The 25,526-nt window shown below is 48.9% G+C and overlaps 1 protein-coding gene across 1 annotated transcript in view; it reads left to right on the forward strand.

Moving 5' to 3' along the window:
- MAP4 (microtubule associated protein 4) overlaps positions 1–25,526 on the forward strand; it is a 359,198-nt gene that overhangs the window by 56,415 nt on the left and 277,257 nt on the right. Inside the window, exon 2 of the mRNA XM_060247898.1 lies at positions 16,414–16,462. The gene's annotated coding sequence lies outside the window, so the exon portion shown is untranslated. The remainder of the gene's footprint in view (positions 1–16,413; positions 16,463–25,526) is intronic.

The raw sequence follows: 25,526 nt of genomic DNA on the forward strand, positions 1-25,526 counted from the left end.
CTGTCGTCCATATGCTGATGACACCCAGCTCTATATTTCTTTCTCCAATTTAACTGTTGAAGCAATCGAGGCCTTGAGCCACTGCCTGGCTGCCGAGATAAAATGACGAAGGGTAAACAGGTTCACCCTGAATTCTGACAAGATGGAGGTAATGCTGGTCGGGAAGGCTGGGGGCCTTGAAGGACAGTGAGCTTAAGTGAAATCAGTGAAATTAAGAAACACGTCGTATGTCAGACAGCCCCGGAAAAGGGATGGAGAAATGAGGTTCTCTTATGATGTTTCCTGATCAAGCCATTCAGGAATGGACTGTGTAGCCCTACGCTTTTTAGTCCCAGTGTACTCACTAAAGGGGAGTCAACACATTGGAGTGTTTAGTTTGGAAACTGAATTATGAGAAACTGGGTGGGTGTGAACTTTCTCCGTCTTTCCCAGTGTTCCCTGAAGTCATTGCTGGACGTGGTTCCCTTAGCCTGGCAGTAGGAGCCTTCAGCCGTTATTAAACTGACAGTGTGATTTACCACTTCAGCCTTGCTTAGAGCAGCAAAGAGTCCCTTAAATTTTACCAAATTAGCAGTTGAGGGAGATTCTTGGACCGTATGTAGAAGGAGGCTGGAATGAGTTTATAAGGAACGGCCATCCTTGGGCTGTATAAATCTTGAACTCCCTCTTGGCAGGACTTTTGAAAGAGCTGGATTGCATCTTGTGGCTTGCAATACAAATGCCTGGATTGGCTGCCTCTCAGGCTGTGTGCGTGTATGTGCTGCCATTTTTTGTGCCTTTTGCAGTTTTGTTGCTGTTTTGTGGGGTGTTCCTTCCATGGTCAGCTAAAGGTTGCTGGCTGCAAACACCCACCCCCTGTGTTGGTAAACAATACAGTATTGGACTCTGTGGAATTTGGACACTGTCCACTGGGCAGACTTCTGGTGATCTGGTTTAGGGGCTCGTAGTCCAAGTTAAGAGTTTGAGCATGCTCTTAGACGTGCCCTTGAGGGATGGCTAAACAGATTGGCTGTGCTGTAAGGAGCACTTTCTTTCTTTCAGCTCTACCTTGCTCACCAGCTGGGCTTTTATTTATTTAGCCTCTCCTAACCCTGCCCACACTGCCATAACCCTACAGATTAGACTAACAAACTGTATGTGGGGCTTCTTTTGGAGAGGTCATGGCATAAGAAGATAAGAGAAGCCCTGTTGGATCAGGCCAGTGGCCCATCCAGTCCAACACTCTGTGTCTCATAAGAACATAAGAGAAGCCATGTTGGATCAGGCCAATGGCCCATCTAGTCCAATACTCTGCGTCACATAAGAACATAAGAGAAGCCCTGTTGCATCAGGCCAATGGCCCATCCAGTCCAACACTCTGTGTCACATAAGAAGATAAGAGAAGCCCTGTTGGATCAGGCCGATGACCCATCCAGTCCAACACTCTGTATCACATAAGAGAAGCCATGTTGGATCAGGCAAAGGCCCATCCAGTCCAACACTCTGTGTCACGGCAAATGGCCCATCTAGTCCAACACTCTGTGTCACATAAGAACATAAGAGAAGCCTTGTTGGATCAGGCCAATGGCCCATCCAGTCCAACACTCTGTGTCACATAAGAACATAAGAGAAGCCCTGTTGGATCAGGCCAATGGCCCATCTAGTCCAACACTCTGTGTCACATAAGAACATAAGAGAAGCCCTGTTGGATCAGGCCGATGGCCCATCCAGTCCAACACTCTGTGTCACATAAGAACATAAGAGAAGCCATGTTGGATGAGGCCAATGGCCCATCCAGTCCAACACTCTGTGTCACATAAGAACATAAGAGAATCCTGTTGGATCAGACCAATGGCCCATCCAGTCCAACACTCTATGTCACATAAGAACATAAGAGAAGCCATGTTGGATCAGGCCAATGGCCCATCCAGTCCAACATTCTGTGTCACATAAGAGAAGCCATGTTGGAACAGGCCAATGGCCCATCCAGTCCAACACTCTGTCACACAGTGGCTAAAAAAAACCCCCAAGTGTCATCAGGAGGTTCACAAGTGGGGCTGGAAGCCCTTCCACTTTGCGCCCCCCCAGCACCAAGAATACAGAGCATCACTGCCCCAGACAGTTCCAACAATATGTTGTGGCTTATAGCCACTGATGGACCCCTGCTCAACATCCGCATCCATTAGGAATGGCCTGACAGCTTGAGCGTGGAGGATACTTTCACACTCCCTGTTTTCCAGAAGGCATGTCGGAAGTCATTTCAAAGCACATTTTGTGGAGAGTAAATTGGTTCGGGGAGGTCAGGCTGTGCTGTTTTTTTTGCCTCGTTTGTTATCCTGTGTTTTCTCTTTGACGCTCTTTGTTGCATGGCCAGCGGCCTTGAGTTAAAGGAGATAAGGTGGGAGACAGATCTTTTTAAAACAAAACTCGATGCGGATAGGGCAGGAAACCCTTGTGAGGAGGGCTGGGCGCAAGGGTTCATCCAGAATGCCAGGTCAGAGGAGACGCATCTCCCTGGAAGGATGGCTTTTAACATAAATTAGCATCTAGAACTTGGACGACCGTGCAGGAAAACAGCCAAACCTTACTTAAAGGAAATGCAATCCAAAGAGCTTTCGCCAAAACCCCTGTATGCTTTGGCTTCAGAAATTCCATTTGTGTTGTGTGTGTGTGTGTGTGTGTGTGTAATCTGCCGCCCTGCACTTTGTGATGAATGAGCCCAATTTTTAAGCAAAAGGGAGTTTCTGGATTCAGTCTTGGCTCTATTTTAAACATGGGCGGACTGTGATTACCAGTCAGTCCAGCACTGCTGGTTTGGCTTTCTCAAGTATAACAGCTCAAGCACCTCAAGTTCTCCTCTGAGTTAAAAGCCAAGATTACCCAGAGAGTCTGTGTTGTTTGGTTCTTGCAGACTGGTGGCTGCAGAAATGGGGTTTGCGTGTGACTTTTTTGGTCGCAGTTCTGCCACGCTAAGAGGAAGGGACCCATACCTTTTCCAGAAGAGGCAGCTGTGTTCCTGGGCTTTTTGAATGCTGAACATCTGGACTAGAATCATAGAACTGGAAGGGACCTCCAGGGTCATGTAGTCCAACCCCCTGCACAATGCGGGAACAAATACCTCCCCCTGAATTCACAGGATACTCCATGCAAGTGGTTTTTTTTTTAAAAAAAAATTAAATTGGAGTGTGCATTTCGTTAATGTGGAGTATTAACCTTTTTGTTTTAAACTAATTATGCAGGTCTCGCGTCTCACAGTGACTGCCTGCCTGCCAAACAATGGCAAGAGATGCGGTTTTGTGTCTCAGGCTATCCTTTGGACATATGGACATATGAAGTTGCCTTATACTGAATCAGACCCTTAGTCCATCAAAGTCAGTATTGTCTACTCAGACTGGCAGCGGCTCTCCAGGGTCTCAAGCTGAGGTTTTTCACACCTATTTGCCTGGACCCTTTTTTGGAGATGCCAGGGATTGAACTTGGGACCTTCTGCTTACCAAGAAGGTGCTCGACCACTGAGCCACTGTCCCTCTCTAAAGTCAGTCTTGTATACTCAGACTGGCAGCTGCTCTCCAGGGTCTCAAGCGGAGGTTTTCCATGCCTACTTGCCTGGAGCCCTTTTTAGTTGGAGATGCCGGGGACGGAACCTGGGACCTTCTGCTTACCAAGCAGATGCTCTACCACTGAGCCACCGTCCCTCCCCAATAATGTGCACCTGTTGTCACTGATACAATATGGAAATGTTGCCTTATATTACAGGTAGGCCTTGAGGCGAGAAAAGGGGAGCTGCAGTGCCATCATTGGGGTCTCCAGCAGTAGCTGGAAATCTCGCTGGCAGTCATTTTATCCTGGTTTCTTTATCCTGTGTGTGTTTGTGAGGGGTGTTTATAGTGGCAATGTATCTTGTATGCAGAAGTCCCAGGTTCAGTCCTTGGTATTGCTAGGAAAAAGGATCAGGTAATAATAATAATAATAACTTTTTATTTATATCCCGCCCTCCCCGCCGAGGCAGGGGACCTTCTGCTTACCAAGCAGATGCTCTACCACTGAGCCACCGTTCCTCTCTAAAGTCAGTCTTGTCTACTCAGACTGGCAGCTGCTCTTCAGGGTCTCAAGCTGAGGTTTTTTATGTCTACTTGCCTGGACCCTTTTTAGTTGGAGATGCCGGAGTTTGAACCTGGGACCTTCTGCTTACCAAGCAGATGCTCTACCACTGAGCCACCATTCCTCTCTAAAGTCAATCTTGTCTACTCAGACTGGCAGCTGCTCTCCAGGGTCTCAAGCTGAGGTTTTTCATGTCTACTTGCCTGGACCATTTTTAGTTGGAAATGCTGGACATTGAACCTTGGACCTTCTGCTTACCAAGCAGATGCTCTACCACTGAGCCACCGTCGCTCCCCTCCCAAGAAATTCCAGGGTTGCTGTGCAGTGGGAGGCAGTGACAAACCACCTTTGTCAGTCTCTTGCCTTGAAAGCCCAATGGGGTCTCCATAAGTTGGATGGAATTCGATGGCACGTTACACGCTTATGGCAAGAGATATGAAAGACCTCTGCCTGAGGACTGCCAGTCACGCTAGATAATACTGACCATGATAGACCAATGGTCTTATTCAGTAGATCGCAGGTCCATGTGATTGCCCAAAGGGCCGCTTTCTTCCCCTGAACATAATTCTCAAGAGATTTGGGGAGATGTCAGTCCTCTTACAGTCCAAACTCCATCTCTCTGAGTCATCTGGCCCTTGGGGAAGGAAGGTGACCTGTCTCACTGTGAGAATGTTCAAAGCTCGGTGCAGAGTGAGGGACCAACTGCCTCATATATCTGTGGTTCCAGGTAGACCTCAAGGAGCAACACATAGATTAAGTCCTGTTTTGTTCAACAGGAGTTGCTTCATGCAGGGCTGCAACCTTAAACTTCAAGCCAGTCATCCTGACGTCAGGGAGCAACTCACTTTGTGTTGCCAGCTGGCCAAAGTGAGAGATAGATCCCCTCCCCTGAGCTTTCTGTCCATGTGAGAAGGTGAGATGATGGTGCTGTCATTTGGTTTCCATGCCTTATAAATGCACAGGTACGCAAACGTGGAAGGAGACTAATAAACGTTGGAGAGGGAGCTCCAAACAAGTCGAAAGTATTTACTTGTTAGTGGAAGACAGTGATAGAGGGAGAGCGACAAATATCTTTGGGGAGGGAGTTCTAAAGTTAGGGCACCACAGCTGAGAAGGCTCTTCCTCAGTTTGTCACCCATCTAGCCTCAGATGGCAAGAGCACCTGAAGCAGGGCCACTAAAGATGACCACTTAAGTTATCAAGAACGCGTTTATGGGTGTGGAGTGGATCTGAAACTACCCAAGGTTGCAGTCCTGTGCAGTAAGGCCATCTCCACTCTGTTCTTCCTTTGAAGGAATCTTGCAGAGGACCAAACTACAAGTTGCTTTTCCTCTTTGAAGTTATTGCCTGAAAACTAGAATGGGATTTAAAAAATGAAGTTGGTTTAAATATTATCCTGTTGGAAGGGAGGTGAAATGGCAGACTGGATTGGCATAGAGAGATTCTTGGAGGAGAGGTCCGCTTGCGGGATAGGGCGGGGATATAAATCTAATTAAATTTTTAAAAAATAAGAACATAAGGGAAGCCATGTTTTATCAAGCCAGTGGCCCATCTAGTCCAACGGTCTGTCACACAGTGGCAAAAAAACAAAACCAGGTGCTATCAGGAGGTCCACCAGTGGGGCCAGGACACTAGAAGCCCTCCCACTGTTGCTCCCTCCCAAGCACCAAGAATACAGAGCATCACTGCCCCAGACATAAGAGAAGCCCTGTTGGATCAGGCCAGTGGCCCATCCAGTCCAACACTCTGTGTCACATAAGAACATAAGAGAAGCCCTGTTGGATCAGGCCAATGGCCCCTCCTGTCCAACACTCTGTGTCACACAAGAACATAAGAGAAGCCCTGTTGGATCAGGCCAGTGGCCCATCCAGTCCAACACTCTGTGTCACATAAGAACATAAGAGAAGCCCTGTTGGATCAGGCCAATGGCCCCTCCTGTCCAACACTCTGTGTCACATAAGAACATAAGAGAAGCCCTGTTGGATCAGGCCAATGGCCCCTCCTGTCCAACACTCCATGTCACATAAGAACATAAGAGAAGCCCTGTTGGATCAGGCCAATGGCCCATCCAGTCCAACACTCCGTGTCACATAAGAACATAAGAGAAGCCCTGTTGGATCAGGCCAATGGCCCCTCCTGTCCAACACTCTGTGTCACATAAGAGAAGCCCTGTTGGATCAGGCCAATGGCCCATCCAGTCCAACACTCCGTGTCACATAAGAACATAAGAGAAGCCCTGTTGGATCAGGCCAATGGCCCATCCAGTCCAACACTCTGTGTCACACAGTGGCCAAAAAAAAAAAAAAAACCACACACACAGACACACACACTGTGGCTAATAGCCACTGATGGACCTCTGCTCCATATTTTTATCTAACCCCCTCTTGAAGCTGGCTATGCTTGTAGCTGCCACCACCTCCTTACTTCAGGTTGATTGAAACACTTCTGGGCTGACTCAAACTCCAGTTTGGTGTGATTTCCCACTGCAGGTGCATTAGCAGAATTCCTTCATTCCTTACCGTTAGCAGAATTTCTTTTTGGGGTTGGTTCGCTTACGAAATCGGCCAAAAGGGGTCCAAGCTATCCAGCACTGTCAAGCACTTAAGCTGAGAGATAGCTACTAGAAAAGTAGGTTAAAGGTAGAAGTTATCTGAGGGCAATCTTAGCCTTATATAGGTTGATTTGGCAGCGTAATTGTTGATGTTAAGAGGTATGAGAAGAACCAGATAGAGTGAAGATAACTGGTCCGTTGGGAGATGTGTGATGAACATATAATTGGATAAGATAAAGATAGTGATACCAGTTTCTGGGGGGGATACTCTTTCAAGCACTGAGATTTAGGGAAAGGGTGCTGACTTGCCCTAGAGACGGGATCTCTATGCTGGTCAAGCCATGAAATTAACAACTCTTTTTAGAGGCCTCTAATATAGACTGGGATTTAGGTTTTCATAGAATTAATGCTTTAGCAGGTATTAAGAGTATAAGATAGAGTAAGTTTGACTACAAGAATTCTAACTGTATTCTGAAATGGTACTAATGTTATCTATTTGCTTTGCCTTTCTACCTATGTTTTTGAGCCTTCTGTACGGAGAAAGAAACTTAAGTGTAATAAAGTTTATCATTGCAGTTCATTCATCTGTATGAGTTCCTGAGGATTGCAGGTTGTTTGGGTTACTGAGGGTCCAAAAAAATGTGTACAAAAGTAAATCCCGCCTCACAAAGAAGTTGAGGTTCTAAAGTGGGGTTTAACGGAGCTTTAGAATCCTTATTGGCTGGAAATGCATTGCAGTTTGCCGAGTCATTTTTGTTTGGACATCACATCCGACTGGAGCTCCATCAAGGCAAGAAATGTTAAACCAAGTACTGCGTGCTAAAGGTGAAGGGAGGAGGGTAGACAGAGCACACAACATTCTTGCCAATTTGAAGTTTGATTATTGCTTGTCTGAATGTTCCAGTGCCAATGCCTTCTGTTTTGGTGAGCTCTCCCTAGTGGAAGGGGAGACATGAAGCAAAGGCAGAGGGGAAAGTGTGAAGGATTCTGCTTGGAAGGTTCCACTGATGGCTGAGTAGCAAGGTTTTCCTATTAGAAGAAGAAGAAGAAGAAGAAGAAGAAGAAGAAGAAGAAGAAGAAGAAGAAGAAGAAGAAGAAGAAGAAGAAGAAGAAGAAGAAGAAGAAGAAGAAGAAGAAGAAGAAGCTATTGGATTTTTATCCTGCCCTCCACTCTGAAGAGTCTCAGAGCGGCTCACAATCTCCTTGACCTTCCTCCCCCACAACAGACACCCTGTGAGGTAGATGAAAATATTGGATTTATATCCCGCCCTCCACTCCGAACAGTCTCAGAGCAGCTCACAATCTCCTTTCCCTTCCCCCCCACAACAGACACCCTGTGAGGTAGATGAAGATATTGGATTTATATCCTGCCCTCCACTCCAAAGAGTCTCAGAGCAGCTCACAAACTCCTTTACCTTCCTCCCCCACAACAGACACCCTGTGAGGTGGGTGGGGCTGGAGAGGGCTCTCACAGCAGCTGCCCTTTCAAGGACAACCTCTGCCAGAGCTCTGGCTGACCCAAGCCCATTCCAGCAGGTGCAAGTGGAGGAGTGGGGAATCAAACCCGGTTCTCCCAGATAAGAGTCCACACACTTAACCACTACACCAAACTGGCTCTCCACTGCTTCCCTGTCTGTATTCAGGAAGCTTAGGAGGGTGAGTGTTATTGGACATATTGGGGATAGGTCAAGATGGGTGTGTGGCAGGGCATGAACTTTTGTCTTTAGCAGTAGAAAAGAGCAGGAGCACCTTAAAGACTTTACAAAATGTGTGGCAGGGCCATGAACTTTTGTCCAAATAAGTGTGGGAGGTTTAAAAAAAAAAAGGAAGTCCCCTGTGCAAGCACCGGTCGTTTCTGACTCTGGGGTGACGTTGCTTTCACAATGTTTTCACGGCAGACTTTTTACAGGGTGGTTTGCCACTGCCTTCCCCAGTCATCTACACTTCCCCCCTAGCAAGCTGGGGACTCATTTGACCGACCTCAGAAGGATGGAAGGCTGAGCCAACCTGGAACCGGCTACCTGAACCAGTTTCCGCTGGGATCGAACTCAGGTCGTGAGCAGAGGGCCCCGACTGCAGTACTGCAGCTTTACCGCTCTGCACCACTTTTGTAGATCACTGCTCAGTGCAATTGAGCAGTGACTCACAAAAGCTCAAGCCCTGCCACAAATTTTGTTGGTCTTTAGGTTGCTGCTGGACTCTGACTCTTTTCTGTTGGGGTTTCTGTCATGGGGTGGAGTGGAAAATCACAGCGAAAAACTGGGTCCAAATCCCTGCTTTAGAATCTCACTTCAGCAGACACAAACAGCCTGCGGGTTTGGGCAGCTTGCAGTCAGACATGACATTTACGTTACAGCTTAATCCATCTATAGTTCTATGAACGGGATTATTGTGACATCTGGACCCAGCCAGACTGTCTTTGCTTGGCATTCTGTGGTCATGTGAGGATACCAAGCAAGGTTGCGGTCCTGTGTGAGCTTCTTTGGAAGCAACTCCTGTTGAACAAAGCAGGACTTAATCTACGTGCACAGAACGAAAAATAGTAGTCCCTAGGCAAAAATAGTGCAGAGGAATCAATGCTGTTCGGTTATAATTTGAGAACTGAGCACATTATGGCGTTTAGGTGGTTGGAGGGCATAAAATAGGATTTCAGGGTCCAGATGGACGCTCATAATGCTAAATATGATACATAATAATAATAATAATACGTTTTTATTTATATCCCGCCCTCCCCGCCGAGGCAGGCTCAGGGCGGCTCACAAGACATGGTGTGTACCATGATTATAATAATACAATACATATAATAAAATGCAGTTAATAAATACAGTTAAAAGACAGTTACATAAATATTTAAAAAACCACAATAAATTAGAGGTGCTACTTTACAGTAGTATATATATCCAGATGGCCAGATGTCACTTTCAGGGTTCCACCTTATATGATTGTTGAAAGAGGACAGTTTTACAAGCCCTGCGGAACTGGTTAAAGTCCCGCAGGGCTCGCCCTTCCTCCGGTAGCTGATTCCACCAGTGGGGAGCCAGTATTGAGAAGGCCTGCTCCCTCGTTGCTTTCAGTTTGGCCTCCCTTGGTCCAGGGATTTTTAGGAGATTTTGGGAACTAGATCTCAGTGCTCTCTGGGGAACATACGGAGAGAGGCGGTCCCTAAGGTAGGCAGGTCCTCGGCCATATAGGGTTTGATTTACTAAGTCACTTAAATAATGCTCCGCTCAGAAGTTGGATATTCCCCCTCCCCGGCAGCTTAGCCTTTAACTACATGAGGTGGAAGGTTATTCCTCAGTTTCAAAAGAGGGTCAGGATTTAGCATATTTCTTTTTTTCCAATTGCGTTTGCAAAGGCTTTTAAAGAAAGGTGCTATAATTTGAAACTGACAACTAATTTTGTGTGTGTGTGTGTGTTTCTCTGCACTGCGGAACAGTAACTTGAGTCTGAGCAGGGATGTGTCCGAAACTTGGCCGCCTGACCTGTGCGGAAAGTGAGCCGGCCCTGCTCCTGGTTGCAAACACTTGATTTAAGACCTTGGCAAGGCCAGACGCTGGCCAGGAGCCCAGCGAGAAGATAGTGCATAACCAAGAGGTGCTTTGTATCTGGCCCTGTCCTTTGGACAAGCTAGGATTACTATCGGGGGCAAAGACCGTCTCCTCTGGCCAAAGAAATTGTTCTGAAGAGACTGAGGGCTTTTTAGCGGAGAACCGGCCTGTTCTACTTTAGAAAATGTGGTGCCCTAAAATGAGATTCAGTGCGGTCCAAGGCAGATTTTTTTGGACTTGGGCGGAAAGCGCTTTGTCGCGGCTTCATGGTGTCTCCTAAGGAAAGCCATTCTAGGCTTTTATTCCCCATCCATAAGAGAGGAATAATAGTGATCTTGCAGAGTTACTAAATACAGGAAATAGAAGACTGCAGACTTATACCCCGCCCGTCTCGCTGAATCAGAGACTCAGCGGCTTACAATCTACTATATCTTCTCCCCACACAACAGACACCCTGTGAGGTGGGTGGGGCTGAGAGGGCTCTCACAGCAGCTGCCCTTTCAAGGACAACTCCTGTGAGAGCCATGGCTGACCCAAGGCCATTCCAGCAACTGCAAGTGGAGGAGTGGGGGAATCAAACCTGTTTCTCCCAGATAGGAGTCCGCACACTTAAACGCTACACCAAACTGGCTCTCTCAAATACCATAGAGCATCCTTCAAATTAAAAACAAGAATACTAGGTACTCTATATGCCATAACTGCGACTCTCTATGGCTGGTTCTCTCTCCTGTATGGAGCATTTTCCTTTGTCGGAGCCCCCCCCCTCACATCCTGATCAGTTGAGATCACAGAATCATAGAGTTGGAAGGGACCCACAGGGTCATCTAGTCCAACCTTCTGCACAACGCAGGAAACTCACAAAAACCTCCCTGTAAATTCACAGGATCCTCATCGCTGTCAGATGGCCATCTAGCCTGTGTTTAAAAACCTCCAAGGAAGGAGAGCCCACCACCTCCCGAGGAGGAAGCCTGTTCCCCTGAGGAACCGCTCTAACGGTTAGGAAGTTCTTCCTAATGTACAACAATCTATAAGAGATACATACGTTAAAATTGATAGAACCAGTTAAACTAATAAAGCAAATTGTAATCCTGGATGACCTCCTGATAAAGTTCTTCTAGTCCAGATTACTGGATGTTGCATGGGGGGGCGGAATGTAGTGGGGGGAGGAGAAGGGTGCCTACTTGGCAACCGTAGCTGTCCCCTTGAGCTCTGAGTGAGGGAGGGAGCCATGCTCTTGGCCCCGGGTGACATCTGGGTAGCTTTGACTGAGCCTCTTCAGTTCTCTTGGGGTCTGTTAATAGCCTTGTGTTCTTTGAAGCTCTGCTGATGAAAGGCGTCATGCTGTGAAACCAAAGTTGAAGGCATCCTTTTTGGCAGTGCCGTGGCCCTCTTATTGGCAGCCTGCTATTTTTATTAAAACTTTGCTTCCAGTTGGCTGTCAGATCGAATATGCCCAGGATCGTAACCTTCTGAACATCGCATGAGAGGAAATTTCCTCTCACGGGGGCAGAGAGAAATGGCAGGATGGGAAAAGCAGCCTAATTAGCTTGCGTCAAAACGTTCACTTTGTGCCCCCCCACAACACCCCTCTCCCCCCCCCCACCCCTGCAGTCATCCCAAGAGTTTCCCCAGGATAGATGACTGTTGTGAGACAGAGAAAAGAGGCACTCTGAGGAAGGCCGCACACAGCTAGAATGTAGCTGAGTCCGGAAGAGAAGTATGGAGGCGCTGTGTCTGTCTGCGTGGTGTGTGAGAAGAAAGAACCCTTGCCCTGGGCAGATGACCCTCCAGGACCCCAGCTCTGCGTCTGAGCCAGTGGTTTCCATGCGAGGCGGATTCCCTGGGGTTTATCAATGAGAAAATCAGGAATGGCAGATCTGAAAGTCAACTGCCCCAAAGTATTGGGTGTGAGGCAACAGCCAGACTGGCTGGCAGCCGGCGCGTGCTGCGTGTGACCTAAAACAACCATGCCATGTCACAGAGGGTATGGAGGAGCTACCATGACTGGGGTTTTAAAACAAACATGCATACATGGGGTGGGAGTTGGCACTCCTAGGCAATGAAAGTCTCTGTGGAGGCTTCAGGGAACATGCCGGTTGCTTAATATAACAAGTGGAGACCCCTAAGAGAGCCAGTTTGGTGTAGTGGTGAAGTGCGCGGACTCTTATCTGGGAGGACCGGGTTTGATTCCCCACTCCTTCCCTTGCAGCAGCTGGAATGGCCTTGGGTCAGCCAGAGCTCTGGCAGAGGTTGTCCTTGAAAGGGCAGCTTCTGTGAGAGCTCTCTCAGCCCCACCCACCTCACAGGGTGTCTGTTGTGGGGGAAGAAGATAAAAGAGATTGTAAGCCACTCTGAGTCTCTGATTCAGAGAGAAGGCGGAATATAAATCTGCAATTCTCCTCCTCCTCCTCCTTCCTTCTCTTTCTCCTCCTCCTCCTTTTCTTCCTCCTTCTCCTCCTTTCCCTTCTCGAGGTGGGGGGATCCCATCTTCCCCCTGATGCCAGGCCAGCCTGCTTGCCTGCTGTCCGGGCGCTACTCCTTCTCTTGGTTTGCTCCTGCTCTTCCTCCTCCCACCTGCTCCCTCTCTTCTTCCTCCACCTGCCTGCAGCACTAGAGCCTCAGTGGCGGTAAGGGGCCAGGACAGCCTCCATTCCTCTCTTTGCTCAGAGAGAATAGGTTTATTTTGCCTGTGCAAGCGCAGACAACATGCCACTGTTTGGGGAGGGGAGTTAAACTCACTCTCCACTGATATTTCGGTGTTTTCACATTTCCCTGCAAAAAAACACACACCCCCACCCCCCTGGCCCGTAATCTACATAAAGGCCAGGCTCAGCATTAGGTACAAGGTGGTCTTTCCTGGGTTGATCTGGGTTCTCTTCCTGCAGTTATCCGTGAGGGGCGGCGGGGAGTGATCTCCTCCTCTTTCTTGCCCTGGGAAACGTCACACAGCTTATTAAAACTTCACCGCAGCAGCTTTGTGTCCGGTGCCGTCCATCCAAGGCAGGCAGGATTTGGAAGCTGAACGAGGAGACGAAGGGATTGGTGCAGGTTCGTGGAGAGGTGGCGCTGGAGGTGGGCAGGTCTCCGTCCTGCAGCTGCATCTGTCGCTCTGAAACCTCTGCCAGTCCGATGGTTATAGGCTTAGCTGGGGTGGAGCATCCTCCCGGAAAGGGGCAAAGGGTTCACTACTAGTTCATCTGCAGCTTCTCTTTCCGCACAGCTGCTGCATTTGCAGTAATCTCTCTGCCCTCTTGCTACTGGAATTCATGGATTTCGGGCCCTCGGTTAGTCCTGAAATGCAGCCTTTTCCAGAGCCTCAAGAGGAACCATTTTGAAATAAATTTGTTTGCATTTTTTTGTGTGTCAACGGAGAAATGTTGGTGGCGTTGGGCTTTTCCATCCTGGATTAATGAGAACTCAACCATTCCCTTATCCCATGGCTTTGGGCAGGGCCAGCGTGTGGGAGTAAGCCAAATAGGCGGCCTACCTACCCTCTGCCCTCCGCCTCCCCCCGCTGCCCTCCGCCCCCCCGCTGCCCTCCGCCTCCCCCCGTCCCCTCCGCCTCCCCACGCCCAAAGTGCATACGACCGATGATGCTTCCCACAAGTGCTCAGGCCATCCGGCTCCCTTTGAAACAGGGGATGGCCTGCCTGAGCGCTTGTGCGAAGTGCGCGCAGCCCAATGACCAGGGGTGGGTCAGGGGAACAGGCCTCGGCCTAGGGGCGCCAGAACCCCTGTCGCAGACCTGGCTCTGGGTCTAGTTTGCATTCCAGCCAATGAGATTTAGGCCGACGTGGGGCTTCTAAGATACTCAGAGGACAGCTGTGTCGGTTTGCACTAGAACAGCTGGATTTGAGCCCCGTAGCAGCTTAAAGACAAATAAGAGTTTTGGGGTATCTGAAGAAGTGAGCTTTGACTCTCGAAAGCTCTGAAAATCTTGTTGGCCTCTGAGATGCTTCTGGGATCAAATCTAGCTTCGGGGCTTCAAAGATCTTCAGAGGTGGGGGGGGGCAAGGAGTAGTTCTGCCCCATGAGGCTGATGGACCTCAGTGGTTTCTTGGGGAATTTCTGGCTTAATAAGGCTGGTGTTTCTGTCAAAATCCTGGCTTCTGTCTGGAAGAAGGTATCTCTTTCTCTGCTTTTCAGCTGCCCCAGGATGATCTGAGTCGGTATCGGGAGCTGGTAGCCGGTTATTAGTTTCTACATTTGAACTTCCTTTTGGTCTCATGGCACAGCATTACTTGCTTTTTCTGAAACCACTGGCATGGTTAAGAGCAAGTTTGGTGTAGTGGTGAAGTGTGCGGACTCTCATCTGAGAGAACCGGGCTTGATTCCCCACTCCTCCACTTGCACCTGCTGGAATGGCCTTGGGTCAGCCAGAGCTCTAATAGAGAGCCAGTTTGGTGTAGTGGTTAAGTGCACGGACTCTTATCTGGGAGAACCGGGTTTGATTCCCCCCTCCTCCACTTGCACCTGCTGGAATGGCCATGGGGCAGCCATAGCTCTAATAGAGAGCCAGTTTGGTGTAGTGGTTGAGTGCATGGACTCTTATCTGGGAGAACTGGGTCTGATTCCCCACTCTTCCACTTGTACCTGCTGGAATGGCCTTGGGTCAGCCATAGCTCTAATAGAGAGCCAGTTTGGTGTAGTGGTTAAGTGCATGGACTCTTATCTGGGAGAACCGGGTTTGATTCCCCCCTCCTCCACTTGCACCTGCTGGAATGGCCTTGGGTCAGCCATAGCTCTAATAGAGAGCCAGTTTGGTGTAGTGGTTAAGTGCATGGACTCTTATCTGGGAGAACCGGGTTTGATTCCCCCCTCCTCCACTTGCACCTGCTGGAATGGCCATGGGGCAGCCATAGCTCTAATAGAGAGCCAGTTTGGTGTAGTGGTTAAGTGCACGGACTCTTATCTGGGAGAACCGGGTTTGATTCCCCCCTCCTCCACTTGCACCTGCTGGAATGGCCTTGGGTCAGCCATAGCTCTAATAGAGAGCCAGTTTGGTGTAGTGGTTAAGTGCATGGACTCTTATCTGGGAGAACCGGGTTTGATTCCCCACTCCTCCACTTGCACCTGCTGGAATGGCCTTGGGTCAGCCATCGCTCTCTTATCTGGGAGAACCGGGTTTGATTCCCCACTCCTCCACTTGCACCTGCTGGAATGGCCTTGGGTCAGCCATAGCTCTAATAGAGAGCCAGTTTGGTGTAGTGGTTAAGTGCATGGACTCTTATCTAGGAGAACCGGGTTTGATTCCCCACTCCTCCACTTGCACCTGCTGGAATGGCCTTGGGTCAGCCATAGCTCTCTTATCTGGGAGAACCTGGTTTGATTCCCCACTCCTCCACTTGCACCTGCTGGAATGGCCTTGGGTCAGCCATCGCTCTTGCAGGAGTTGTTCTTGAAAGGGCAGCTTCTGGAGAGCTCTCTCAGCCCCACCCACCTCACAGGGTGTCTGTTGTGGGGGAGGAAGGGAAAGGAGAGTGTGTGGCACTCTGAGACTCTGAAATTAGGAGTGGAGGGTGGGATATAGATCCAATATCTCCTTCATGGTTGGGTATGGACCACTGGTCTGCCGGAGGAGCCTTGCTTTAGGAGCAGAGGCAAATGTTTTGCTTGGAGAAGGTCCCAGGTGCAGACCCCGGCACTGCTAGGTGAAGGCAGCAGGTTCTGGGGGGAGACCCCTCTTTGCCTGAGACCCTGCAGAGCTCCTGCCAGTTAGAGGAAATAGGTCTGAGCTCAGCGAACCAGTGGTCTGACTCAGCTGCTCCTGCGTTGCCGTATATTGTTGTAACGTCTTCAAAGTGCTTAACGCTCCGTGGTTATGTCACTGTATACTTGATCAGCAATGACTGTGCAAGCATTTAAAAGCTTCCTTTCTCTGCTGGGAACAGCCGTGCGTTCGTTTTGCAGAAAGGGTTCTACGCCGTTTCAGAGTCTGGTGCATTTCATCGCTTGCCGTAATGGGCGGCTATATGGGCTGTTACTGTAATGGAAGTTTATGTTGAAGAAGCACCTAGGACTGGGTTAATACTTAATGACACTCTTGCCTCTGGGAGAGGCAAAGGCGAGGCCATACGGACCAGAAGATCCAAGATGGTGCAGTAAACATCATTACAAAGGGGGTGTGGTTTTCCTGGGTTCCTCTGATAGCCAAGCTATTGATGTGTACATTCTGAAGCCGGAGCAGTTGCTGAAACATCAATTATTGTGTTGTTGTTTTTTTTAATTTTTCAGACCAGCAGTTTGTGATATTCACGACACATTAACAGATCATCTGCTTAAGGTAAGAACTGCTTTTTTTATGCCATGATGCATGCTTAAGAACGTAAGGGAAGCCATGTTGTATCAGGCCAATGGCCCATCCAATCCAGCACTCTGTCACACAGTGGCCAAAAAACCCAGGTGCCTTCAGGAGGTCCAACAGTGGGTTCAGGACACTAGAAGCTATCCCACTGTTGCTCATCTCAAGCACCAAGAATACAGAGCATCACTTTCCTCAGACATGAGAACATAAGAGAAGCCATGTTGGATCAGACCAGTGGCCCATCCAGTCCAACATTCTGGGTCACACAGAGGCCAAAACCCCCAGGTGCCATCAGGAGGTCCACCAGTGGGGCCAGGACACTAGAAGCCCTCCCATTGTTGCCCCCCCAAGCACAAAGAATACAGAGCATCACTTGCCTCAGACATGAGAACATAAGAGAAGCCACGTTGGATCAGGCCAATGGCCCATCTAGTCCAACACTCTGTGTCACACAGTGGCCAAAAAAACTAGGTGCCATCAGGAGGTCCACCAGTGGGGCCAGGACACTAGAAGTTCTTGCACTGTTTCCCCCAAGCACCAAGAATACAGAGTATCACTGCCCCAGACATAAGAGAAGCCCTGTTGGATCAGGCCAATGGCCCATCCAGTCCAACACTCTGTGTCACACAGTGGCCAAAAAAACTAGGTGCCATCAGGAGGTCCACCAGTGGGGCCAGGACACTAGAAGCTCTTGCACTGTTCCCCCCAAGCACCAAGAATACAGAGCATCACTGCCTCAGACATAAGAGAAGCCCTGTTGGATCAGGCCAGTGGTCCACCCAGTCCAACCCTCTATGTCACACAGTTGCCAAAAAAACTAGGTGCCATCAGGAGGTCCATCAGTGGGGCCAGGACACTAGAAACCCTCCCACTGTTGCCCCCCCAAAAGTACTAAGAATACAGAGTATCACTGCCCCAGACATAAGGACATGAGAGAAGCCATGTTGGATCAGACCAATGGCCCATCCAGTCCAACACTCTGTGTCACACAGTGGCCAAAAAACCCAGGTGCCATCAGGAGGTCCAACAGTGGGGTCAGGACACTACAAGCCCTCCCACTGTTGCCTCCAAACAGCAAGAAAAAAGAGCATCACATGCCCCAGACAGAGAGTTCCACCTATATCCTGTGGCTTATAGCCACTGATGGACCTCTGCTCCAGATGTTTATCCAGTCCCCTCTTGAAGCCTCAGTGTACACAGGAGATTCCAACCCCGCAAATATGTCTGTAGAAGTTTCTATTGCTCCTTATTGTGACTTTTCTGTGGTCTCAAAGGGATGAGCTTCAGTGAAGTATTTCAATAAGGTCACCTTGGAGGCTTCTTTTCCTTACCTGCCAGTGGCTGGAGAAGTGGCTGTCAATGGTGGAAGCCCACTTGAAATGCTGAAGGAGGTTTGGGTTATTAGTATTTTAGTGCCTCCTGGGATCTGAATGGTCTTGCCCACTTTTAATTGTTTGATCAAGTTCTCAAAATCTTTTGGCTGTCCCTGGGCTAAAAGAGGCTAGGCTTAACTCCACCACAGCAAGAGCCTTCTCGGTGGCGGCCCCAATACTCTGGAACACCCTCCCAGAAGCTATCAGGGCCCTGCGGGACTTATTGCAGTTCCGCAGGGCCTGCAAGACTGAACTGTTTTGGATGGCATATGAAATCTAACGGGAGAGGGCTGCCACCACATCTGGATCGCTTCAGTACTAACTACCTAGGATCTGTACGTGTTGAGAAAGGAAAATATGATATGATCCTCCTGAATAGATGAAGTAGCACCATTGCCATTTTCTTTGATAGTTTTATTGTTTTACTGTTTTAATATTGTTTATTGTGTATTTTATGTTGTTAGCCGCCTTGCCCCTGCATAGAATGGGCGGGATACAAATATAACGTAAATAAATAAAACGGTTGTATTTTATTGGTTTTATTGTGATCTTACTATGTTGTGAGCCCTGAAGCCCATAGACTGGAGGACTGGCAAGCCTCTTCTTCCTCTTCTCTCCAAACTGGATTTTGTAGCCCTCTGCTACAATTAAATATAGACCAGGGGTGGCCAACAGTAGCTCTCCAGATGTTTTTTTGCCTACAACTCCCATCAGCCCCAGCCAGCATGGCCAATGGCTGGGGCTGATGGGAGTGGTAGGCAAAAAATTTCTGGAGAGCTACCGTTGGCCACCCCTGATCTATAGCATCTGGCTGCTCTAGTACTCCTTCCAGGCTTGTGGTGGGGGCGCTCAGAAGAACATATGAAGCTGCCGTATACTGAATCAGACCCCTGGTCCATCAAAGTCAGTATTGTCTTCTCAGACTGGCAGCGGCTCTCCAGGGTCTCAAGCTGAGGTTTTTCACACCTATTTCCCTGGACCCTTTTTTGGAGATGCCAGGGATTGAACCTGGGACCTTCTGCTTCCCAAGCAGGTGCTCGACCACTGAGCCACCGTTCCTCCCCGAAGAAGAGGGAGCCGGACAAGACCTGCTACTTGGACCTTGGAGCACTTCCAGCTTTGGACTTCACTGAGTCCCATCATAACACATTCCTAACAGCACACAGGGAGTGCCCTTATTTGGCCTAAGTGGGGAGGCACTTCCAATACAGGGCACTCTCCCTGCCTCATGGGTATTTACAAAGATGCTGTGGGGCTCTTGTGTGTCCAGGGGACGTCGGTCGTCCTTGTAACAAATTGTCTTTGTTATTCATTTGCCAAGTTGCGAAGTGCATCTCACTGTGTCTTCAGAGACATGGATTTGTTGTCAGCACAAGGAAGAGCTATCTGATTACTGAGCAAGGAATTCTCCATCCGGGGCCACTTACAGACACATCTTTTACCGTCTTCCACTTGCAGGAGAGCCCGTAAATGATTCAATCATGGTTGCATTTGGTCCTAAAGAAAAGGTGCAGAGGGCCTGATCATGTTGGCACAGTTGCTCCGGGTGCTAGGATCTTGCTTGGATCTGAAATTGTAAGCAGGTTTCCATGCCAGCCTCTACAGAAGCTGTAATTTTCTCATCAGAATCTGATAACCAGACAGCAACGCAAACAAGTACCTGTTGTATCCAAGATGCACATAGCTTAGTTGTCTTGATAGCCTCCATGACACCAGCCGATTTTCAGATGACAGCAACCCACTGAAAGTAGCTGGGGAAAGAGACCAGAATTAGCATGGACCATCTGAACATAAGAACATAAGAGAAGCCATGTTGGATCAGGCCAATGGCCCATCCAGTACAACACTCTGTGTCACACAGTGGCCCAAAAACTCCCAGATGCCATCAGGAGGTCCATCAGTGGGGCCAGGACACTACAAGGCCACCTACTGTGCCCCCCTCAAGCACCAAGAATACGGAGCATCCCTGCCCCAGAAAGAGAGTTCCATCAGTACCCAGAGGGAGAATTTCTTGCTCCGTAATCAGACAGCTCTTCTCCTTGCTGACAACAAATCCATGTCTCTGAAGACACAGTGAGGAACATAAGAACATAAGAAAAGCCATGTTGGATCAGACCAAAAGCCCATCCAGTCCAACATTCTGTGTCACATGGTGTCCAAAAAAACCCCCAGGTACCATCAGGAGGTCCACCAGTGGGGCTAGAAGCCCTCCCCCTCAAGCACCAAGAATACAGAGCATTACTGCTCCAGCCAGAGAGTTCCAACAATACGCTGTGGCTAATAGCCACTGATGGACCTCTGCTCCATATGCTTATCCAATCTCCTCTTGAAGCTATCTATGATTGTAGCTGCCACCACTTCCTGTGGCAGTGAATTCCAAGTGTTAATCACTGTTTGGGTGAAGAAAGACTTCCTTTTATTCGTTCATAAGAACATAAGAGAAGCCATGTTGGATCAGGCCAATGGCCCATCCAGTCCAACACTCTGTGTCACACAGTGGCAAAAAAATTTATATATACACACACACTGTGGCTAATAGCCACTGATGGACCTCTGCTCCATATTTTTATCTAAACCCCTCTTGAAGGTGGCTATACTTGTGGCCGCCACCACCTCCTGTGGCAGTGAATTCCACATGTTAATCACCCTTTGGGTGAAGAAATACTTCCTTTTAACCGGTTTAACCTGTCTGCTCAGCAATTTCATCGAATGCCCACGAGTTCTTGTATTGTGAGAAAGGGAGAAAAGTACTTCTTTCTATACTTTCTCCATCCCATGCATTATCTTGTAAACCTCTATCATGTCACCCCACAGTCGACGTTTCTCCAAGCTAAAGAGTCCCAAGCGTTTCAACCTTTCTTCATAGGGAAAGTGCTCCAGCCCTTTAATCATTCTAGTTGCCCTTCTCTGGACTTTCTCCAATGCTATAATATCCTTTTTGAGGTGCAGCGACCAGAACTGCACACAGTACTCCAAATGAGACCGCACCATCGATTTATACAGGGGCATTATGATACTGGCTGATTTGTTTTCAATTCCCTTCCTAATAATTCCCAGCATGGCGTTGGCCTGTTTTATTGCAAATGCACACTGTCTTGACATTTTCAGTGAGTTATCTACCACGACCCCAAGATCTCTCTCTTGGTCAGTCTCTGCCAGTTCACACCCCATCAACTTGTATTTGTATTTGTTCTAACCTGACTGCTCAGCTGTTTCATTGAATGTCCACGAGTTCTTGTATTGTGAGAAAGGGAGAAAAGGACTTCCTCTACTTTCTGCATCCCATGGATGACCTTGTAAACTTCTATCATGTCACCCCGCAGTTGACGTTTCTCCAAGCTAAAGAGCCCCACTTTGCAGCTTGGTGAATGAATGAGTTCCATCAGTGCCCTCTGGATCGGTGGGCCATTTGCCCTGGGCTCTTAGCCAGTGAGAGGGCAATGATGTTGTTGGTGCACATGAACAACAGAGAGGAGTCAGAAAGCAGAGCTTGCTTCTCAGGGAGCCTGTGTCAGTCTCAATGAGAATGGCGTTTGTGATTGGTCAAGGCAGCGCAGACAGCAGGCATCTCGCAGCAGACTGGTTGAGACAGGAAGAGGCTGGATCAGGAGACGCAGAGGCTGCATCCCAGAGAGTTGTTCCCGCTTTGGAAAAATCTGCGCCTGTCAGTTGGCATCTTTGCAGTCAGTCTAAACTCCGGAACGCTCCCAAGATGTGTAGATTGCCGCAGGGTTGAGGGGGACAGCATTAGCTCCTATCAGGGTCTTGAGCAACTGACTGTCATCTGCTTCCTTCTCCTTCTCTCTTGCTTCCTTCTGCATCACAGCTTGCTTTGCCAGGCTTCCTCAGTTGCACAGGAGCTACAGAGCAAAGCCTCTGTTTTCTCGATTGGCTGAGGCCTCCTCCCTTGGGGAGGAAGGCAGCGGGAGGCAGAGCTTTCTTTGCCAGGGTCTCTCCATCGCACAGCGGAGCTACTGAGCCAAGCCTCTCTTCCTTCTACTGGCTGAGGCTCCTCCCCCTCCTGGTCCCCTGGAGAAGGAAGGAAAGAGTCGGAGTTTCCTTTGCCCAGTTCCCTGGATCCCATGGGAGACATACAAAGAGAGCACCATTAAGACCAGTGTGTGCTAATGCTTTAAGAATGTTTTAAGGTTTTTTTTGTTTTTTTTTTCAAAAATCTTTCATTGTGTCCTTTATAAAGTTTATATCTCTATTACTTAATCTTTAATTGGTACTCACATAGCCTGGCCCAACATGGTCTGGCCTGACCCGACAAGGTCTCGTTTGTCAGATCCGGCCCTCATAACAAATGAGTTTGACATCCCTGCTTTAGACTCTGCAAATCATGTTGATCTCTAAGGCGCCACTGCGCTTGAGCAGCCAGACTTCCCTTTGGATAATCCTGCACGTACACGCGTAAGGATTTTTCAAGGTAGTTGTTGTGTATCAGCCAGATGCAGCCAGCCCGTAGAGGCAAAGGCCTCTGAGGACGAACAGACGGGCAAAGAAGGTCCCAGCTCCAGTTGGTGGAGGATGACTCGCTGCAGAAGGCTACCGCAACTGTGCCAAGCGGCATCTCACAGTCTCACAGGAGCTTCTCAGCTGTTCAGGCCCCTGGCCCAGAACCAGTGAGAACCCCACCTCGCCTCTCTTGTCTCCAGAGCTGTTTCAGCATAGAAGAAGATATTGCATTTATATCCTGCCCTCCACTCTGAAGAGTCTCACAGCGGCTCACAATCTCCTTTACCTTCCTCCCCCACAACAGACCCCCTGTGAGGTAGATGAAGATTTTGGATTTATATCCCGCCCTCCACTCCGAAGAGTCTCAGAGGGGCTCACAATCCTCTTTACCTTCCTCCCCCACAACAAGCACCCTGTGAGGTAGATGAAGATATTGGATTTACAGCCCGCCCTCCACTCCGAAGAGTCTCAGAGCGGCTCACAATTTCCTTTCTCTTCCTCCCCCACAACAGACCCCCTGTGAGGTATATGAAGATATTGGATTTATATCCCGCCCTCCACTCCGAAGAATCTCAGAGGGGCTCACAATCTCCTTTACCTTCCCCCCCCCCACAACAGAGGGCCTGTGAGGTAGATGAAGATATTGGATTTATATCCTGCCCTCCACTCCGAAGAGTCTCAGAGGGGCTCACAATCTCCTTTACCTTCCTCCCCCCCCACAACAGACACCCTGTGAGGTAGATGAAGATATTGGATTTATATCCTGCCCTCCACTCCGAAGAATCTCAGAGGGGCTCACAATCTCCTTTACCTTCCTCCCCCCCCCACAACAGACACCCTGTGAGGTAGATGAAGATACTGGATTTATATCCCGCCCTCCACTCCGAAGAGTCTCAGAGGGGCTCATAATCTCCTTTCCCTTCCCCCCCACAACAGACACCCTGTGAGGTAGATGAAGATATTGGATTTATATCCTGCCCTCCACTCCGAAAAGTCTCAGAGCAGCTCACAATCTCCTTTACCTTCCTCCCCCACAACAGACACCCTTTGAGGTAGATGAAGATGTTGGATTTATATCCCGTCCTCCACTCCGAAGAGTCTCAGAGCGGCTCACAATCTCCTTTCTCTTCCTCCCCCACAACAGACACCCTGTGAGGTGGGTGGGGCTTAGAGGGCTCTCACAGCAGCTGCCCTTTCAATGACAACCTCTGCCAGAGCTATGGCTGACCCAAGGCCATGCTAGCAGGTGCAAGTGGAGGAGTGGGGAATCAAACCCAGATCTCCCAGATAAGAGTCCGCGCACTTAACCACTAGAAGAAGATGACTGCAGATTTATACCCCGCCCTCCCTGAATCAGAGACTCAGAGTGGCTTACAATCTCCTATATCTTCTCCCCCCACAAACAGACACCCTGTAGGTGGGTGGAGCTTAGAGGGCTCTCCCAGGAAGTGCTCTTTCAAGAACAACGCCTGCAGGAGCCCTGGCTGGCCCAAGGCCATTCCAGCAGGTGCAAGTGGAGGAGTGGGGAATCAAACCCGGTTCTCTCAGATAAGAGTCCGCACCCTTAACCACTACACCAAACTGGCTCTCTATTAGAGCTCTGGCTGACCCAAGGCCATTCCAGCAGCTGCAAGTGGAGGAGTGAGGAATGAAACCCAGTTCTCCCAGATATGAGTCTGCACACTTAACCACTACAGGAAACTGGCTCTCTAGATGAAAGAAGACCCAACCTGAGATGCAGGAAAGGAGACAGAGTGCGTGATTAGCAGCCCAGAGACACCTGGGTCTGAATAGTTATGGAGGAGAGTGCACACACCTGCCTAATGCAACCCAGCTGCGAGATGGTCATCTCTTTTATAAAGGGCAGAGAGACAGAGAGAAGGGCTGTGGGAGCAACGCGTCTAATTACTCCTGACCTCGCCTCCACTCGCCCTGCTTCCAGGTTGTGGTTTTGACTCTTGGATTGAACCAAGTGGGCAGTTGTGTTGGTCTGGAACAGCAGAACACACTTCATCAGATGAGGAATCAGGTACAGTGGGCAGAGCTACATATAGCTTGTAGGCATTATATGTATATAGATCCAAATAGTCAGCCGTGTTGGTCTGAAGTAGTAGAACAAAGTAGGAGTCAAGGTCACCTTTAAGACCAACTTAGTTTTATTCAGAATGTGAGCTTTCATGTGCATGCACACTTCTTTGGACGAGGAATGAGGTACGGTAAGCAGAACCACATATAGCTGGTGGGTTTTGGGTTGCCAAGTGGTACAAAGTGAAAAACCGATAGCAGAATAGTAAAATTAACAAATTCAGAAAACCTTTGATCTGGGTTAAATTAGCGTGGGAAAGCGGTATATGTATGTTTCGTGTTTAAAGGTAAATTAGTTGGACGGGAAAAACTTCTTAGAAACTAATGCCCTCTTTTTTGACCCGGGCTTATATAATAGAGTGATTGACAGACGTTCTCACATTTCGACATATTACCGTTTTATTGCTTTCTCATACTTAGTTTAACATTCTGTTTAAGGAGTGCTGTTTTGAATGAATGAAGACAAGCTTAAATACTTTGGAGAGAGCCTTTGCCATCAAGGAGTAGCAGAATTTGTGCGTGAAGACATGCATCCATGTAAGCACAATAGACTCCATACCTGTCTGAGGCAGGGAGCTTTGACTCTTGAAAACTTATACCCTCAAAATCCTACTGGTCTCTAAGGAGCTACTAGTAGTAGTAGAAGACAAAGACTGCAGATTTATACCCCGCCCTTCTCCCTGAATCAGAGACTCAGAGCGGCTCACAATCTCCTATATCTTCTCTCCCCACAACAGACACCCTGTGAGGTGGGTGCGGCTGAGAGGGCTCTCACGGCAGCTGCCCTTTCAAGGACAGAGTCTCAGAGATGCTTACAATCTCCTTTATCTTCTCCCCCCACAACAGACACCCTGTGAGGTGGGTGGGGCTGAGAGGGCTCTCACAGCAGCTGCCCTTTCAAGGACAACTCCTGCCAGTTTGGAGAGCCAGTTTGGTGTAGTGGTTAAGTATGCGGACTCTTATCTGGGAGAACCGGGTTTGATTCCCCACTCCTCCACTTGCACCTGCTGGAATGGCCTTGGGTAAGCCATAGCTCTGGCAGAGGTTGTCCTTGAAAGGGCAGCTGCTGCGAGAGCCCTCTCCAGCCCCACCCACCTCACAGGGTGTCTGTTGTGGGGGAGGAAGGG

The sequence above is a fragment of the Heteronotia binoei genome, chromosome 10 (genome assembly GCF_032191835.1).
Source record: "Heteronotia binoei isolate CCM8104 ecotype False Entrance Well chromosome 10, APGP_CSIRO_Hbin_v1, whole genome shotgun sequence".
In the NCBI taxonomy this organism is placed as follows: Eukaryota; Metazoa; Chordata; class Lepidosauria; order Squamata; family Gekkonidae; genus Heteronotia; species Heteronotia binoei.